We start from the raw sequence: 16,815 nt of genomic DNA, 5'->3' as shown, positions 1-16,815 counted from the left end.
TGGCTGCATCCTGACTGTGGAGTGAAAAGGCTCTAGAGGAGCAAAGCTGGGAATGACTGAGTATGCGTCATCCCCAGGGTCTCTCTGCTTGGTTCCCTCGCAGAGAAAAAAGCCTGTTTCCCTCTTCTTGCCCTTTCCCTAGGCTGAGTGTGGCTGCAAGCCACTGACCTCCCCCTTTGCTGGGTCTGGCACCACGGAACAGCGGTTCTCAAGCACTCTGGCCTCAGGATGCCCTTTGTACTCTTACAAATTACTGAGGCCCCCAAAGAGCTTTTATTTATGTGTATTGTTCTAGCGCTAATTATTGTATCAGAAATTAAAACAGAGACTTCAGACATCTGAATACACAAACTCATATCCCGTCAGCCATCAGAGTGACACTATGCTCACCTGTCACACAGCTTCTGGAAGACTCCCTGGAAACTTGTGAGAAAATGAGTGAGAAGGCAAATAACACCTTATTATTGTGAATATAATTTTGACCCTGTGGACTCTGAGAAGTCTCATTGAGAACCACTGCCTTAGACAAATGTAGTCGATCCCTGAGGCAAGGCTGCTCTCAGGCGTGGGGCTGGGATTCTGTCCCAGTCCAGCCAGTTCGAGAATGGTGTGTGTTTTATATGCATGCTCCCAGCCTAAGGATCTGAGGATCCCACACTGAATCCTCACTGGGAGACAGCCCTAGTTTTATGAAGCAGCCGAACTGGCTCTGTAACCTTGGGCAGATCATTACCTTCTTTGGGCCTGTTTTTCTTTTAAAGATGGCGTTAAGTCAGTGGTTTCTAGACATTTTCCATCATGAGAAACCCTTTTGCTGTTATTTCACAGCCTCCACATGACAATAGCTGTACCTACTAAACCGAGGTCAAGAGCATAGGCTCTGGTGGGAGACGGCCCTAGGCTGCAATCCATTGCACTCCCAACGAATTAAACTGTGATCCTGTGCAAGTTATTTTATCTCCCTTAGCCTCAGTTGCCCCATCAGCAAAATGGGTATAAATAACAGGACCACCTCACAAGATGGTCAGAAGTTATGTACATAAAGGGCTTAGCACAGCATCTGGCACATGGTAAGTTCTTGGTAAAGGTTAACTATTACTACCATTTTAGTGTCTGTTGATAGAGAAAATACATAATAGCAGAAAAGGCTATAGGAATCTGGTCCTATTAAATGCCTCAGCTCCAGCCTTCTTCAAGTCCAGCCAATTCCCTCTCCACACACCCCAACCCTCCAGCAAGTATAAACACGTAAAGCTTGCAAAAGCCTGCCAGCGAGCTGCCCACCACCCACTCATAAAACAGAGCAACAAACACAACCGCTAAGTGGAGTGTGCTCTGGAGACCGTTTCTGGCCGTGCAGACACTCGGCCTCGGCTGTCAAGAACCTTGAAGAGGGGAAGGGACAACGACAACACAGACCCAGGGGCCATGGGGTCAGAAACATGCAAGGTGGTGACCGGGTGCGCACGGGATGACTGTGAGGGACCTGCCGCCCCTAAATGCCGTTGGCGGCCTAACCAACCTCAGAAACACCACACACGCACGCACGCACGCACGCATGCACGCAAGCACATCCGCATCCGGTCAGGCTGCTACCGTGACAAACAAAGCCACTTAAAAGGGTCACCGACTGGGAGCATTTGTCTTTGTGTGCATAAAATAGCAACTAATGTCACGTGGGGGGAGGTGTAAAATACACCAAAGAAAACGGGTCTTTAACAGGAAGCGGGGTGAAGAGGAGGAAATAGAGACCCGGGGAGGCCGAGCATCTCACCCAAGGTCACAGAGCCCTTTAGCAGTAACAGGGGGCCCAGCCCCATGTGTCATGACTCAGTTTCTCTTCCTCTCTCTTTAAATTAATCATACAGATGAGCCTGAGAATATCAAGCCAATGGGCTCGCAAGGTCCTTCAATAGGACCAGGCCTGCAAAAGCCATTTTTGCCTGTTAAAAAAGTGAAAGAGAATAAACTTCTTAAGGCCTTGGTTTTAAGAGGTCCCTACAGCCTGGGGAAAAACAAAAACCTCTGCCCCACTCAGCATGCATATGATTGATTGGGATTACAGTCCTATAAGCAGTGTCTTAACAACATGAAACAGGAAACGCCTCCAATTTCCAGCTCAAAGCAGGCTCTGTTCTTCCTTGAGGTGGGCAGGGCCTTAGGGAGAGAGTCAGGTTGGTAGATGGGGCACAAGCCTGGAACTGGAGGCCCAGGCGTGAGAAGGCCTTGTGCCTCTGTCCCCAACTGGCAGGCCAAGTCTGGGGCCAGCAGGTATGTCCTCTCTGCGCCCACCCACGAGGACTGGGTTCAAATACTCAGGCAGGCAGATCTGGGAGGTGCCCACTGGCTGGGCAGGGCCTCGAGACCCGGCCTGAGCTCAGCCCTGGGAAACCGGGCTGTGGTTTCTTAACTTCCACTGTTGGCTGGGAGGACACAGGACTCTGGGGCACGGGCCTGGCTGGGAGGGTCTGGGGAGGCCCCTGTTGCCTTAGAGTCCACGCTGCCTGTTAGCATCCTTAGTCTAGGAGAGGATTCTCACAGGGACCAGCTACACAGCTGCAGGTGATGGTCAAGGGAGGGGGCAGCCAGAATGTCTCCCACCCTCAGCCCTCAATTCTTGCGCCGACTCTGCCCCACCTTCAGTGGGAATCACTGCTGAGCACTGGCGTTGAATGGGGTGACCTTCCCCCCAGATCCATCATTCTCAGGGACCTTGCTGGGAAGCACACCGCTTCCACGCCCTACCCTGCTGTGCCGCCTGGGCTGGGAGCTGGCAAGTGGCACCGTCAGGAACCTGAGAAGATGCCAAGCTTTTCCCAATCAAGCGACAGCTCTTCAAGCAGAGACTGCTCCAGGAAGGTCAAGGTCGGCTCTGCTCTGCCAGCTCTGAGGCCCTCACCACAGGTCCCCCAAGATTTCTGGAGGGCCACGGTGGCCGAACACCAAGCCAAAACATCCATGGAGAATGAAACCAACATTGTCCCAAATGAAGTCAGATTCCACTCCCAGTACAAAGGAAGCGATTCTAGTCTGGTTCACATCTTGGACTAATTCTTTTTCTAGAATCGCTTGGTAAACCAGAATGGTTTGGCTCAGCTTGGAGTCAGAGCCGGGCAGGCATCTCTCTTCTGACCCCGGGGCCTATCTCCTCTGGCAGCCCCGCTGCCTCAGACCCTGTAGCTGACCCCTGGCAGAATCTCCACGTGGGGTCAGGTGACTTCTGTTAGAGGCAGGGCTTAGGACTTTCTTCTGGGAAATACACTTTTCTTATTAAAACCCATCTGGTACAGATTAGAGGCACTAGAAAACCTCCAGTTGCTCAGATATGCATATGGATATAAATTTAGATTAGAACCAAGTCATGATTAGCTGTGAACGATTTCCCTGCCTCTTCCCATTGGCTGCCCGTCAGGGAACCTAAACGTGAGCTGTGGGATGGGAGGCCAATTGGGTAACAATCGGGGCATCCTGGCCTGGCTCCGAGGCATCCAGGAATAACTGGGGAACACAAACAACTAACGTGTACAGAGCATTTGCTAAACACGTGGCATTGTTTTAAGCCCTTTATATCTATTGACTTATTTCATCCTCATATCTACTTTATGAAACAGGTACTATTATTATCCCCATTGTACGCATGGAGAAACTGAGGGCTGGAGAGGTAAAGTAACGTGCTCCAGGTCACGCACCTAGTAAGTGGCAGAGCTGGGATGTGGTCCCAGGCGGGGTACCCCCCATGTCCAAGCTCCCAAATAGTGTACTCCACTGCCACTTAGCTTAGTAAGCTGGCCCTGGCTTTCCATTTTTCTGGACCTGGACATCCTGGGGACTAGACCACTTCTGAGAGGGAAAAGGAGTGCTACTGCCAACAACACTGGGACAGCAGGCATACATGAGAAGTGTCTCAGGCAAACACAAACACCTGGTCACCCTGGCATTAGGCACTGGGGTAAGGCACCTTGCCTGGCTCATGGGTCTCCTCCAGGCAGTGGGAGGCCCTCCCTCTCTGCCCACCCGCCCTGAGCCTGGTCCCCATTCTGCCCTCAGCACTGCACCCTCACAGCACTTTGCCCATTTGGTATCATTTTGTTTGTTCGCATTCTTTGTGTCTGCTTTCCCCTCGGGCTATAATTTCTCTGAAGGCAGAGACTGTTTTACTTACTGATGCTGCCCATCCCCCAGCACAGAAGCCCATGTTAGAAACTCAACCTTTGAATTCAGAAATGCATAGCCCAGGGAATTCCCTGGCGGTCCAGTGGTTAGGGCTCTGCGCTCTCACTGCCGAGGGCCTGGGTTCAATCCCTGGTTGGGGAACTGAGATCCTGCAAGCCGCGCGGTATGGCCAAAAAAAAAAGAACAGAAATGCATAGAACGTTTCTCACTCCTAGAGGCAAAGCCTCCTGGCTGCTAACATGTTCTCAGGGGTCCGCTCTTACTCCAGGACTCTCTGCAGGGCTCCCGAGCTCTAAGTCAGGCAGGTGAGCTCCTGAAATGGGGACGTGCTTCGTCTTCCATTCTTGGAGGCTTGGGCTGTCTTGGGTATTAACAAATGGTTCTCTTCAGAAAAAAAGAAAATATTTCCCTGATAAAAAGATAAGCATGCCGCAGGAGAATCTTCTACCCAGGAACACCTTCCTGGGGGAGCTCGGCTGACGGGGGCTAAGGTGGTTTCTGGGAGGGCAGCTAGGATGGCACGTGGAGCCGTCTCAGGGAGGGGACGGCAGGTGTGGTTCGGCAGACGTCCATGTGGCCCTGAGCCGCGATGGAGGGGACACGGCCATCTGTCTTTGGTAACTGGGCCTGACTCCAGGGTGGCCTCTTACGTGGGTGGGATGGTACAGATTTCACTGGAGGCTGCATGCGGGCACCGCCCCTCCACCCTCTCCCCTACAGCAGGGAGGGCTCTGAGTGCTGCAAGGGCCAGGGCCTCTATCCGGCCCATTTCTCAGGCCAAGGCTCCCCTGTGTGGCGGCCTGGCCGGCAGGCGGCCTAGCTGGCAGGCGGCTGGCAAAGCAGGCCAGAGCATCGCTGCTACCCACACAAGTGGAATGGAGCCCAGTGAAAGCAGGCCTCCCTCTCTCCGCGTGGCTGGGGTGTGGCTCCCTTGGCCTCGCGGCTGCACCTTACCTTCGGGGCTCACTGCTGCACGAAGATGCAAGAGACTCAGAATCACCCAGGCTCGGCGTCTGTGATGGCTGACAAGAGACCACAGCTCTTTCACCCGGTGGAAGCCAGACAGTCAAGGGCCTCCAACCTGTTCAAACACACACTCCTTCTTTTGAACACACACTTTCAGAATCATGGTGAGGGCACTGCCACCAGCGATTGGCCTCTGCCAGCAAGTCAGCTTGGGAGGGCCCAACGGCTTAGCTCTCCTGATCCATTGACCCAACAGGCAGCTGCTGGGCAGTGGGCCAGGGGTGGGGTCATTTATTTACAGTCTCTGAATAGGTGTTCCTGTCTGGATTCAGCTGAGTATTGTCACACAGCACCCGCCTTCCCCACCCCCCCACAGTCTAAGGCAGAAAGGTGACCCATTCACGCTGTCAGGTAGAGAGTTTCCAGAAACTTCCAGGAGGAGGTAGAGGCATGGGGCGCTTGAGGCCTGGCGGGAGATTCCCGACTGGCAGCTAGTGGCTTTGACCTGAGTTGGAGACGGAGGTAACCCAGCCAGAGGAAAAGGCTCCCAGCACTTGACCCTGCTTTCTGCACCCACGGCCCAACTGCAGCCTCAGGGGAGACGCTGGCACTGGCTTCTGAGCAGCAAAACCACATTGCTAAGATTTGCTGAGGGCCTACTACGTGCCAGGTAAGAGGCCATTCTGAAAACATCACCCTCTAACACAGCCACCCTGCAAGGGTGTTTTACAAATGTGGAAACCAAGGCTTTGAGAGGTTTGGACACACGTCTGAGGTCACATAGCTAGCCAACGGCGATCTGTCTGGCTCTAAAAAGAGAGATTCCGAGGTCCTTCCCGAGACTAAACTGCTATACGCCAAGTGCTCTGAGCCTGCTGGCTGGTGGAGAACTGGGAGGCAGAGCGTGAAGGAGAAAAGAGTCGCCCCAGTGCGCCCACTGCCCCACTCTGCCCAACTCCAGCCTCCGCGCCCATAGCCTCAACAGTCCTGAAGGCAGCAGGGAACGGGGTGCTGGGCTGGGCCCCAAAGGGACACTCTGGACCCCTTAAGAGCTTTCTTCCCCCAAATCTCAAATATTAAAGCAGCAAAGGAAGCGGCTGTCAGAGGCAGTTGGTCTTGAGGGAGGAGGGAAACCTGGGGAGCCAGCTGGCAGGCAAGTAGGAGCAGGCCAGAAACCAGCCCAGCTGGACTCCAGACATCGCCCGAGCTCCTATCCTGGCCCATCCTCGGCGTCTGCAAAGTCCACAGCTCAGCCTAGGAAGCCGCCTTCTGTAAGAAAGCAAACTCCATTCCCTTGAGTTGGGACTTCCCAGCACCCAGGCGCCCTCTGGGAGACAAAGGGCATTGTGGCGCCCCGAGACAAAAACACCCCTGGGGCTGGCAGTTCCCAGTCTTCTTCTCTGTGGGGACCCGAGGGCGCAACAATGGGACAGGAAATCACACGCAACAGGCAGCCCCGGGGGCATTTGTCAACAGCTGGGTCGGGATCCTGTTCTTTCTCCAGCCCCTGTTATCTGGCACTGCCACTTCGTCTGTCCCCCATCCCTGGCTCACTCCTTCTCGGATGCTGGACAGATGCCCACCCTCTCTGACCACCCAGAGCCAGCTAACTCAAGCCTGTGGGGGAAGAGGCCCTGAGTGGTTGAGAGCGAGCAGCCCAAGTCACGCTGGGCAGGAGGTGCTGATGGAGACCGGTTCCCAGGGTCTTTCTCTCTCCCCCGGGGGGGTGGGGGGGGAGGTCTCACCCGCCTGTCTGACACTGTGAATTCACTGCGTTCTTATCGTTGGACCTCCCTGCCTGAGCTCAGATTTGTCTCTTCCTAGCTGTGATCTTGGGTGCCCCTCTTACCCTCTCAAGGCCTCAGTCTGCTCTTCTGTAAATGGGAGTGGAAACGGCTTCCTCTGAGAGCTTGTTAAGATCTGCTAGAGAGTTGTGTGTTTAAAGTGACTTATAAACTGTAAAGATTTGTCCGGATGCTTCTAACCCATGTAAATATAAATCAGGGCATATCACTCCCACGCTGAACACTCAGCGATGGCAGCCCGTCTTGTGCAGGCACTGTGGGCAAACCAGCAAGTGAGGGGCCAGGGGCACGACTACACCACTAACTTTAGAGTGCTTCACTTGCTGCTCAGTCTTTGAACCGATGGGTGGATGAAATCCAGTTTTTAGAGTTCTTCGAGATTCTCGGGTGGTGGGTTGCGATAAATCCAAAGCCTGTACATACCTCCGTTCAAAACTGTCTTCGCTGAATTAAACCTTAGGACCATCTGGTCTACCTCATCTTCTCTGTCATTCGCCTGGTTCCCTGGCTACAGTCAGGGGTGGGTTACGAGGGAATTAAGGGCAGCGACTGAAGGAGGTATATATGAGAGGGAAAGAAAACATGCACTTTGAGTAGATGTGATTTTTAAACTCACCATTGTTTTGGGTTATTTATGCATTAAACATGATTTAGTTATTTGAGTCCCTCCACAGGTTTATGAAAACAGTAATTATACTGATAATCACAGCCATCACATACGAAGAGCTTACTCTGTGCTAAGTCCTTTCAATGGATTACCGCATTTGATCCCTACAAAAACCTATGTAAGTAGATCAAGCCATTTTCCCTTATAAGCTGGGGAAACTGAGGCCTGAGAAATTAACTTGCCCATAGTTACACAGCTAGTAAACGAGAGAGCAGAGACCCCACAGATGGTCTGACTCCAAAAGTCCAACCTTTAGGCTCTATAGCCTATTTCACTAACCAAACAAAATATTTAACTGCCTACTCTGTGCCAGGGAATGTTCTATGTGCTGGAGTCACAGTGGTAACACCGGACCCACAGTGCCTACCTTCTAGAGGGGTGAGGAGGGGGCAGAAAAGGAAGTAAACAAATTCACAGACAAGGTAACTTCAGACAGAGGAGGGTGTTCGGAAGAAAATAAAAAGCAGCTAAGAGGATGGAGAATGACTGCGGGTAGGAGGGACAGCTCTCTGTGTACTGCAGACCACAGACGGGTCACTTCAGAGGTCACTGGATGCACCAGCCTGGGAAACACATGCAAACAAGTACTTAATTCACCCGATAGCTATTTTTACTTCTTTTGCTTCCATTTTGGGTAAGCAGACGGAAATTCAATGCACAAAAGGGGGGAGTGGAAAGAGAGAAAAGAGCTTAACATTGCAAATCTTCTTGAAATGGTATTTAAGGGAACCACAAGTCAGGAGCATAAAGCCACCAGTGCCATCATCTCTATTATTTGATAAGAAAACACTTTCGCAAGCCGAGCAGAAGATTAACGAGCCCACTTCTTCAGACTGAACGCGCAGCCTATCCGCGGGCGCCTCCCACTTATGTGAAGTGCTCATCTGAGGGGAAACATCCCCCTCCTGCATCTGGACTGGAACAAAGAGAGGCCTCTCTTTGCTGTGTACTTCATGTGTGTTGGGGGCCCTGCCCCAGAACTTGGGGGGCCCCCAGGAAGTAGGCGCTGCTTAGATCTTCCCTCTACACAGGAGGAAACTGTGGCTTGGAAGGTAAGGAGACCTGTTCAGATCACACAGCTGGAGGAGGCGGCGCTGGTTTGACCCTCACGCACGGGCGCCTCTAAGGATGCAGGTCTCCACGGGAAAACCACTCAAGCGCCACCTAGGAGCATTTGCCTAGATAAACAACAACCACTGATGATTTAAAAAAAAACAACACAACCTATTCTGTGTTTTAAAAATGTACATGAAATGTAGATTTCATGTACTATGTCATGAAATATGCCCTTTGAAGCAACAAAATCCCTCTGCGACTTCTGCTGCCAGTGTCACCCCACCTGTCCCAGTGTCCTGTGGCTGTTCTTTAAGGCCCAGTTAAAACCCCCGTCTGTTCTGACACTACCTCCCCAAAGACTCCAGTCTTCTCCAAGATCCTCTGGGCTATGAGGATGAGGATGAAGAAGATGATGACTGACACACACTGTGTGCCAGGCACTGTGCTTTACATATATTAACTCAATCCCCATGACACCCCTACGAGGTTGGCACTGTTAGTCCTGTGTTAAGAAGAAACTGAGGCATACAGGCTAAACGAACGAGGCCACCAGCTTGTACATGGCAGAGCTGGGATTGGATCCCGGCCGGTGTCAGGGCCTGAGGGCTGACCTAATGCATATCATACAACCAAGCTTCTTCTTACATCGTCTGGTGGTTTGTGCTCATTTTCTCCCTCTGTCTTGTTTTCGTCTCTCTTATTAGGCAGGAGACTCAATCACACAAGGCCTCCATAATTCCCTTATATCCCTTCCCTGCTGATCAACAGAAGTACAGTGAGAAACGTGAGGTAATTAGTGAAGCACTTAAGATGGTATCTGTCACTTAATATGTGCTCTATAGTGCTAGCTATAATTAGCAGGAGTGTTTGTAAGTAGGAATAATATTAGGAGTTGCATTATTAACTATTATTATTGGTAGTGGCACTGGTTACACTGGTAATATCAATAGTAGAAGTGGTAATTGTATTAGCTGTAGTCGTATTACTAACCCAGATGCTGCCTGAGAACCCAGTCAGAATGGCCATCATCAAAAAATCTAGAAACAATAAATGCTGGAGGGCTTCCCTGGTGGCGCAGTGGTTGAGAGTCCGCCTGCCGATGCAGGCGACGCGGGTTCGTGCCCTGGTCCGGGAAGATCCCACATGCCACAGAGCGGCTGGGCCTGTGAGCCATGGCCGCTGAGCCTGCGCGTCCGGAGCCTGTGCTCCGCAACGGGAGAGGCCACAACAGTGAGAGGCCCGCGTACCGCAAAAAAAAAAAAAAATGCTGGAGAGGGTGTGGAGAAAAGGGAACACTCTTGCACTGCTGGTGGGAATGTGAATTGGTACAGCCACTATCTGGAGAACAGTATGGAGGTTCCTTAAAAAACTACAAATAGAATTACCATATGACCCAGCAATCCCACTACCGGGCATATACCCTGAGAAAACCATAATTCAAAAAGAGTCATGTACCAAAATGTTCATTGCAGCTCTATTTACAATAGCCAGGAGATGGAAACAACCTAAGTGTCCATCATCGGATGAATGGATAAAGAAGATGTGGCACATATATACAATGGAATATTACTCAGCCATAAAAAGAAACGAAATTGAGCTATTTGTAATGAGGTGGATGGACCTAGAGTCTGTCAAACAGAGTGAAGTAAGTCAGAAAGAGAAAAACAAATACCGTATGCTAACACATATATATGGAATTTAAGGAAAAAAAAGGTCATGAAGAACCTAGGGGTAAGACGGGAATAAAGACACAGACCTACTAGAGAATGGACTTGAGGATATGGGGAGGGGGAAGGGTGAGCTGTGACGAAGCGAGAGAGAGGCATGGACATATATACACTACCAAACGTAAAATAGATAGCTAGTGGGAAGCAGCCGCATAGCACAGGGAGATCAGCTCGGTGCTTTGTGACCACCTAGAGGGGTGGGATAGGGAGGGTGGGAGGGAGGGAGACACAAGAGGGAAGAGATATGGGAACATATGTATATGTATAACTGACTCACTTTGTTATAAAGCAGAAACTAACACACCATTGTAAAGCAATTATACTCCAATAAAGATGTGAAAAAAAAAAAAGAAACATCAGCCTACGTCAATGAAGAAAGACTATTCTCGGCGCCAACCGTCACCTAAGCATGTTTATGACCATTTTAGTAATGGAGGGAGCAGGGGGCGGGGCTGGGGCATGACAGTCACCATTTATGAGTACTTTTAGGTGCCAGGCACTGAGCTGAGTGTTTTACCGCATTATCTCATTTAACCCGAGTAGCATCTTATTATCTTCACTGTTTTACCGCTGAGGAAACTGAGGCTAGAAAGATGGGCTGATGTGTCCCACTGCTAGAAGGTAGCAGAGAGGGCACCTCCGGGATGACCCAAGAGGCTGCTGGAACCCTCTGACCCTTGGGCAGTACCTGAGGTCGTGGTATGGACTTCAGGTGGAGTGGGTAGGACCCCTACGGGCTGGGACCTTTGCCAGCTCCAGTTTTTCTGAGTTCTGTCCACGTCCTTGCAGGAACCCTCTCGGCCAGCATGACATGGATCAGGGCAGCCAAGAGATGGGCTAGACACCCAGCACCTTCTTCCGGGACCTCACCTGGAAAAGGGCTTTGATCTCAGAGCAAAAACAGCTCCATGGGAACTGGGGACTGATAGGTATCAAAGCAGCACTCTGGGCCACTCGTCTCTCCTGAACCTGCCCAGGGTGCAGGACCACGTACCAGACTGCTCCAGGGTGGATCCTGGTAGAAGTGCCTCTCCTCGCAGCAGCACGGGAAGGGCTTCCTAGCGCCTTCATTCTCAGAGTGGTCCAGGTGCTGAGAGGGGATGTGTGGGGAAAGGGCAAGTGAAAATCAGCCAGTCAGAGAAACACTGAGCAGGCCAGCGGTCCCCAACCTGTTTGGCATCAGGGACCGGTTTCGTGGAAGACAATTTTTCCACAGATGGAGGTGGGGGGCGCGGGGCGGGGGATGGTTCAGGCGGTAATGCGAGCGATGGGAAGCGACAGGGAACGGCAGATGAAGCTTTGCTCACTTGCCTGCCACTCACCTCCTGCTGTGTGGCCAGGTTCCTAACAGGTCGCGGAGCGGTACCAGTCCGCGGCCTGGGGGTTGGGGACCCCTGTCCTAGGCCGCAAGCTCAGCCCTCCCCTCGTCTTGGCCCTGGAGGCCCCAGCTCCCCCGGGCATCGTTCTGGACCGTGTTTCCTTATTCTCACACTGCTCCTTTCTCTCTCCCCCAGGTCCCACACTCTCTCTTGCCACGTGGTCTCGGCATATGCTATTCCTTCTGCCTGATACTAATCATCGCAGTAGCTAATACTGAGCACTTACTGTGCCCAGGTACCATTCTAAAAGTGCTACCTACGTTAACTCATCAGCGCTCGCCTTACGGGTGGTTGTGAAGACTAAATGTTAGTTGTCCACAGAACCTGGGCTCTGGAGAGACTAAGTGACAGCTTGAAGGATCTAAAATAAGAGAGTGATAAGTCTGATCTCAAATGCGCGTCCTTGAATCGCAGTTTTCCCCTCAGATCATGCTCTGCTGGCTGAGAAACAGAACACCAGATGTTTCCAGGTTCCATCCCAAGTCAGACGCTCTTCCTGGCTTAGTGTTCTGAACACCAGCAGGCCCCCAGCCCTCGGACCGAGCTTCCCTCCATGACGGGGCGCTGTGCAGGGCTGGGGAGAGGGAAGCAAGGGGGCCCGGGCTTGAAGTTAAGCAGCTGGGCTGGTTTGTGGAAAAGGAGCCCACCTTCGTTTCCAGTATTCCCAGATATTCCTCAAGGATCTGGCTTCTCTGCTGCTGCTGGCAGCACCGTTCGGTGAGTCTGAGCACCCCAGCTCCCGAGGTTCTGAGGCAGAAAATCAGATCACCCTCTATCTCAGCCCCCTCTGCGTCTCTAGCTGCATCTGTCTCCCTCCGTGTGCTCTGCGGGATGATGTTCTCCTCCAGCAATTTGCTGGCAAGCCGGCAGACCTCCCTCTGCTCCGGCATGTCTACACGGCCTTCCTCCCCACTTCCCCAAACCCCTCATTCCCAGGAGGACGATGTCCTCTGCCCAGATGCTATTTCAGCTACCCATCCCTCTGCCTCCAGGCATGACGAGCAAGGACCACATTTAGCCAGATGTGGCTGTCCATTCTCCTCCAGACCATGGGGGAAGAGGCTCCCCCCATCTCCCTGGGTAACCCTGGATCTCTGACAGCAAGTTCTTTCACTTTCTGAGCTCAGTCCTGGGTGATGACATGCCCTGCAGGGGGGCAGCTGTGACTAATCCTGTGTTTGAGATCCTGCTGGTGCCTGTGATGCAAAGCTGCCAGCAAGAAAGGGATCCTGGGAGGGTGCAGGGAGGCTCCAGCTGCGGGGCTCTCCCAGGACAGAGGAGAGGCAGGTGGGGCTGGAATGGCCCCAGAGAAAGTGGCCCCAAGGGCCATCACCCACCCAGATTATCTCAGAGCTTTAGGACTGGGCCTCAGCAGCTGGGTGGGAAAGCTGTAGCCTGGCATGGCGAAGGGCGAGGGCTTTCAGGTCAGAGAGACCTGATTCGAATCCTTGCCCAGATACTCAGCAGCTAGGTACCCCCTGGCCCCGCACCCTCGTCTGTAAAAGGCAGGTAATGCTAACACGCACCTTGCTGATTCGCTGTGGAGCACAAAAGAAACAGAAGTCGGAGAGCTGCCCTTTAAAAGGAAAAGCTGGGTCTTTTCACATGTGGCATCTCACTCGCCCTCCCTGATGGGTCACTCAGCCCTGTTTAGCATATGAGGAGCCTGAGGCGTGGAGGGGCCTGTGCGGGAGGCTGGATCGGAGCCCAGGTCCCTGCTCGAAGCTGTGCTGCTGCCCGGCTCGCTGCAGAAGCACGTTCGACTGCCTTCTCGTGCCTCGCAAAGCTCCCGCTGCTTCTACAACTCCCTTCTCCCTCCAAACCCAGAGCAGGAGGCCCTGGGGAGAACGGTCCTCACGGAGAGATACTGAGGCCCCACTGACCAGCGCAGACGCAGCTCACGGCGTAGCAGGATGAGCTTCACACAGAGGGTTGAAGGCATGTCCCGCCTGCCCTGTCAGCACACTTGTGGTCACACACAACCCCCGTGGGAGGGAAGAAGGGTACTTTCTTCAAAGCGGAAATCTATAAGCACAGACTGGAGAGGCACCGTCAGTGGTGCCACGGGCCAAACCCAAGCCGCCAAACTGAGCTCCGGAGCCCAGGTAGGCGAGGCGGTGGAAGAGGTCCCTTAATCCCCACGGGCCCAGACATCCCCGAACCATCGAATCCCCAAGCGGAAAGCCTCCAAGCTACAAACCCACCATCATACCTGAAATCAGAGGTTCTGTCCAAGTCTGCTTGGGGGACCTGACCCCCATGTCCCAGACATGGGACAGAGGGAGGAACTTCAAGGGAATGAAGTGGGGGAGGGGAGAGAAAGAGACAGACAGACATCCCCAGACTCACAAAAGCAAAGCTTTGTCACCCTGGAGCCCTAGCAAACGCCGGCTCCTTGGTGCACAGGAGAGAAGGGCTCTGCTGAGGGTATTGGAGTGGCAGTGCCTCGTGGGGACATGCGTCCCAGCTTGCAAAGGAAAGGCCAGCCAGGCTCTCGAAGTCCTGCAGGGCCTGCCCTGTCAGAGTGCATCCAAGCACGGCAGGCCCCACCCTGCAGCCAGGAACCGGGCCACCAGAGAGCTGCCGGGCTGTCTGTCCCCCTGGGTATTTTTAAGGTGTCCTTTTAGTGCCCAAATCTGAATTTTTGGGATTCTTTTTTCCTGATGGTGGTTCCAATTTTCCACATGTCTGACACTCACTTGAAACGATTCACGGAAAAATGCTTTTGCAACCGACTTCTTTGTGCCACAGACAGTGTGGTTTGTAAATAAGGAGATACCTAAACACGTCCTCATGTGTATGTTGTCACTCAAGCTCAGCCATCGCAGTCACACACAGACAAGCAGCTCGTGTAGCACAGAAACCCTGATGTCACGTTTTAGAGCATCAGGGGCTGGGAATCCCCCCAGGAGGAAAGCCAGAGGGTGGCCACAAAGACATCCAAGGGGTTCTGGGCACAGCGTCCACAGAAGAGCAGCTCCCTGGCCAGCACCACAGCCAGTAGCCACGGTCGCAGCCGGAGGGCCAAGCAGCCCAGCCTGGGGCAGCAGGTCCCAGGAAGGTTCCTTGTCCTCCTTTCCCAGCCACCTTTGCTTGGGTGACCCAGACTCAGGCTCAGTCTAGCACCCTTGGGGACCTCACCACTAACGAGCAAACCTCCCCTCCCCATCCCCACCCCTTCCAGATGTTTTCTTGGCTCTCTCTCCCTCCCAGCCAACTCTGGCAACCACAACAATTTCTCCACAAAGCAGAAACAGCTGGGGCGTAGAGCCTGTGCTCTGGCCCCATCTCCCTGCTGGATGCTTCCTTCAGGAAACCCGGGGCCTCCACCTGCTGCCTTCTTGCTCCGTGTCAGGCCCCACCTGCATTCACTGTCCAGCTCCCCAAGAAATGAGACAACGATGGTCTAATAATGACACCGGTGATAATAACAGCAGTGGTAGCATTTACGGGGAATCTACTGTGTGTGTGGACTGGGCCACTATTGCTTCATGTCTGTCGTAATGACAGACGGTATGGTACAGAGGTTACGAGCAGAGTCTATGTGGCCTTGGCAAGTTACTGAATCTCTCTGTGCCTCCACTTACCCATCTGTAAAATGGGGCTGTGAAGAGCACCTATCTCCTGGAAGTGTGTGCCCACATGTAAAGTGCTCAGCACGGTGCCGGGCACGTGGCAAAGGCCCTATAAACATCGCTGATCATCATCGAATCCTTAAAACTGCTTCATTACTGCCCCATGTTTATAGCTGAGGAAGCTGAGGCTCAGGGAGATTTGGAACCTTGCACAAAGGTCTCAAGGTTCTTGAATGTCAGAGCTGCTGTGCGTGCCCAGGCCACCTGACTCCTGAGCCTCTGCATCCTCTGCTCCCAGCATTTGCCGTATGTCCACAGGATTGCCAGTGTTTTCACTACGGCTGTTTTTAAATGAGCTGGTGTGGGGTCTACCCTCGCATCTTGATCTTTTGTGACTGCGGAGGCCCTGGAGAGGTGGGCCTGGCTGTGAGGACCACACCACTGAGACCCAATGCCTCCCGAAGACAATGGGCAGCGGGTGGGCTGGGAAAGCAGTGGCACTCTCTGGATCAAGGTCTCAGATCTCCCTCCTCTGTGATGGGGCACAGAGACCCTGGGCTGCTCTCCCCCTCTCCTGGGCCCTGCTGTGAGGTGGAATGTATGCACCCAGGGCTGCCTAAACTGAAGGCGAGTCTCTCCCACTCCCTGGACCTTCAATTACACAACCCTTGACCCCTGTCCATGAGTTGAGCTCGTGGACAGACCCTGCCTTGGGCGGCCATGTGGTGGCCTCCAGGTGAAGCTCCTGTTAGCATATATTAGACAAATTATAAAAAAGCATCTCCTCTGGGCAGAAAATTGAAGAAAAGGTGGCCCTCTGAGTAGACCAATTAGAATGGGCACCCTGTCCTCAGGCTGACATGGCTCCATGTGTGTCCCCCACATGGCTCCATGTGTGCCCCTCACTGCGTCCCCTCGTGCAGTGTACAACCTGTATACCTGTCCTTAGCAGCCCTTTCCCCAGTTGGGAAAGGGCTGGGACCCCGTGGACAGCACTAGACTGGGGGCCAGCAGGCCTGGACCCTGGGGCTATTTATCCACTAACCTGCTGGAGATCAAATAACCTGCCAGAGCCATGACGTTCCCATCTATAAAACGAGAGAACAGGGCAAAATGTTCCTAAGAATGATGATAACGGTGATATCATCATCATCAAAAGAGGTGACAGCCACCACTGATGGAGGGCCAGTTACCACCCAGACATTGTCCTAAGTGCTTTTTCTGAGAGCACTAGCTCACTCGATTCTTACTGCCACCTTTCTAGGTAGGTGCGAATACCTCATTTTATAAAAGAGGCAACTGAATTTCCAAGAGCCCAGGTAGTAAATGCTAGAGCTGTGAGACAGAGGCCAAGGCCCACCTTCTGAGACTCAACGACCCCACCCTACAACAGCCCAGGGTGAACAAATCCTGCTGCACCCCAGGGACAGGCCTTCATCCGTCTGAATTCGCAGCCGTCGCCCGTGT

The 16,815-nt window shown here is 52.9% G+C and overlaps 1 protein-coding gene across 4 annotated transcripts in view; it reads right to left on the bottom strand.

Annotated features, from left to right (window-relative positions):
* ABTB2 (ankyrin repeat and BTB domain containing 2) overlaps positions 1-16,815 on the bottom strand; it is a 181,814-nt gene that overhangs the window by 24,763 nt on the left and 140,236 nt on the right. The window lies entirely within an intron of this gene.

The sequence above is a fragment of the Orcinus orca genome, chromosome 8, assembly GCF_937001465.1.
Source record: "Orcinus orca chromosome 8, mOrcOrc1.1, whole genome shotgun sequence".
Lineage (NCBI taxonomy): Eukaryota > Metazoa > Chordata > Mammalia > Artiodactyla > Delphinidae > Orcinus > Orcinus orca.
This window is presented reverse-complemented; position numbering and strand designations above follow the sequence as displayed.